Raw genomic sequence first — 3,307 nt, 5'->3', positions numbered from 1 at the left:
TACATTCATTTGAGGGACAAGCTTTTTCGGACAGAAGGAGTACATGGGTACTTCTCTCCTCCTTCCATTATGTTCACTGACCCAATAACTAATTTGTGTAGTTAATTAGCTTTTTTGGGTCGAACTCATTGTTAACATCTTCCTGCTCCTATATAAACCCTACAAGCCTGTCATGTAACAATACACACAACTCATCGCCATCTTGAGCATCTAAACAAACAGGAGCCAGCCGAAACCAAACTCGTAAGCCAAAGTAGCAGTACACATACTTCTAGCTGGGCTAGAACACGTCATGGCAACCATAACTGCCAGTACCAGTTCGGCCATGCAAGAAGCAGCGAAGACACCAATCGCCTCGCCGCCTGGCGCCACAGCCGCCTCGACAGATTCGCCGGCTCGCTACCGGCCGTCGCCGCTGGTCATATTCAGCGCCTGCCTCATCCTGGTCGGCGCCGGCGGGCCGCTCCTGCTGCGGGTCTACTTCGTCCACGGCGGGCAACGCCTATGGCTCTCCGCGCTGCTCCAGATCTCCGGCTGGCCCCTCCTCCTCCCGCCCCTGTGCGTCTCTCTCTTCCACGGCCGCCGCCACGGCATTGCCAACCTCCTCCTCCCGCCCCGCCTGGTCGGCGCGGCCGCCGTGCTCGGCGGGTTCTACGCCGTGTCCTGCTACGTGTACGCGATGGGGTCGCAGGCGCTGCCGCTGTCCACGTCGTCGCTGCTGCTGGCGACGCAGCTCGCCTTCACCGCCGTGTTCGCGTTCCTCTTCGTCGGGCTCCGCTTCACGCCTTTCTCGGCCAACGCCGTCTTGCTGCTCACCATCGGTCCGGCGGTGCTCAGAGTCGGGCCAGGAGCCGGGAAGCCAGCGGGCGTGGCATCCAAAACGTACTGGGCCGGGTTCTGCGAGGCCATCGCGGCAGCCGCGCTCGCCGGGCTCGTGCTGCCGCTCCTTGAGGTCGCCATGGAGCGATACGGGCCCGGACGGGACCCGCCGCGAGGGCGCCGCCTCCCTACTCCACGGTGATGCAGATGCAGGCCGTGTTGGGCGCCGCCGGCACGATGGTGTGCCTGCTCGGCATGGCCATCAAGGGCGACTTCGGGGCGCTGCGGAGCGAGGCGGCGTCGTTCGGGCTCGGCAAGACTAACTACTACCTGGTGCTCGTGTGGGACGCCGTGTCGTGGCAGCTGCTCAATCTGGGCATCATGGGGCTCATCACCTGCGCCTCCTCGCTCCTGGCCGGCATCATGATCGCCGTCCTCCTGCCGCTTTCCCAGATCCTCGCCGTCATGTTCCTCCACGAGAAGTTCGACGGGCCAAAGGGCATCGCGCTCGTGCTCTCCCTCTGGGGCTTCGCCTCCTACATGTACGGGGAGAAGGTCCAGCAGAAGAAGGTGGAGGCGCAGAAGAGCGAGCTGCTGCAGCAGCAGGTGGCGAGCAAAACGGAAGACCTCGAGCTGGCTGCCCCTTGAAGACAGACAAGTTTTGTCTGCAATTGTGCATGTAGTATGGCTGATATGCTGGTGTATAGTATACTCCCTCCGTTCCTAAATACGATAAGTTTTTATAGAGATTTCACTATGAATTGTATATGGAGCAAAATGAGTAAAATGAATGAATCTACACTCTAAAATGTATCTATATACATCTGTATGTGGTTTATAGTGAAATCTCTACAAAGACTTATATTTAGGAACAGAGGGAAGTAGTAAATTTTCTTTTTGCCTTTTCATACACTGTACGATATTGTTTCATTTTAGGTAGCATAGACAAATTAAGTGTTTCTACTATTCAGTTAATATGAAGGTTACAGTTCATAAATGTTCAGTTCTTGCCCATGAGTACAGTAGAATGTTGGCAGTTCTGCTTTTCATATGTGGGAGTGGAACTCTTCTGCTGACTGCTGTCTCTGTGACATGATAGCAGAAGTTCAGCTGATTTCTTGATACAGTGGAAAAGCTGAGCACACTAGAGACATCGAACTTGGAGTGTGGTGTGTGTCTTAGTACATCCCTTGTAACAGTTAAACTTTCAGAAATTAGCATCTCGATCGAAGAGTAAACAGTAATTGACATCTATATTATCTCAATGAAAGAATGAAGCAGCAATACTTGTCCATTAGAATTCACACGGGGAAATTGGTATATTTAAGCAATAAGGACTGGAAATCTACCGCGCACGGTGACGGGCAAAGAGCTATAGCCCCGCGCACGGTGACGGGGACGGGGATGGGCTTGCGATTTTTTCATGGGGATGGGTTTGGGAAGGCAAAACCCGATGGGTTTAGTCCCCGTTGCCATCTTGGCTTACAATGCTGAAGTTGCCATAACGCTTAGCGAGTACTCCTTCAGTTTTTCATAGCCACGGGCACAGCTGTGGGGAATACAGACACAACAATTTGGTGCATGTTATTGTTAAAGAGGGAATTGGGAGGCGAGATATACCAGAAAATAAACGGCCAACGGCGAAGAGAACTATATGAACAAGATGGTTTGAGCCATTCTGTACGATTTTGTTGTTTATTCTCCTCGTGTTGTTCTTTAACCCTTCGTGGGCCTCTGTCAGAGTCATTTACTGGAAAAAAACATCCACAATATATAAATCATAGATACTTCCTCCGTATCATAATATAAGTTGTTATTACAACCGATATGCAATAACATCTCTTATTATGGGATGGAGGGAGTAGATAATACTACAACTAGAAGAGAATAGTAAAATGAATATACTAGATATCTGCTTTTGTCTTCTCTAGAACATGAGTCGCCCAACTAGCTAACACAAGGTCAAAACAAGTGTATTGCCACTTTTATACAAGGATGGTTAGGCAACTAGTAGTGTGCATAGAATTGTAAAGGATCCCCGATCATGTTTGAAGAAATGGGCACATAAGGTATGATTGATTGATATGTCATAAACATATTAATGATAGTTGTCATAAACATATTAGGATAGACAAGTCTAGATGTTTGGCATATTATTATTCACTTACCAGCTGAGATATGGAATGATTTTGAGACTTGGCCTCTGAATTGATCTCTTTAGCAACCTGCAACACCAAACAAATGCCTTGTAAGGAAACAAAATAGCTCAAATAACATTATCAACATTAGGACATCATGGCTCAAATAGTCACATGCAGCATTGCACAATTGCACTACACGCTAAAGCTCTAGCCGCCCAAGTGGTTTCATTCAATTCCAAATACTACTAGTAAAATGCCCGTGCTTTGCTACCGGCAATAGTGAATCAAACAAATGATTATGGTTGTCTTCAAGGTCGCAATTGATTTCTCTCTCTTGCGTCTGAGAC

General features: G+C 49.3%; 1 pseudogene; it reads left to right on the top strand.

Annotated features, from left to right (window-relative positions):
- Positions 1–202: 202 nt before the first annotated feature.
- Positions 203–1,598, top strand: LOC119293984 (annotated as a pseudogene).
- Positions 1,599–3,307: the final 1,709 nt, after the last annotated feature.

Source organism: Triticum dicoccoides, chromosome 4B, assembly GCF_002162155.2.
Source record: "Triticum dicoccoides isolate Atlit2015 ecotype Zavitan chromosome 4B, WEW_v2.0, whole genome shotgun sequence".
Taxonomy (NCBI): domain Eukaryota; kingdom Viridiplantae; phylum Streptophyta; class Magnoliopsida; order Poales; family Poaceae; genus Triticum; species Triticum dicoccoides.
This window is presented reverse-complemented; position numbering and strand designations above follow the sequence as displayed.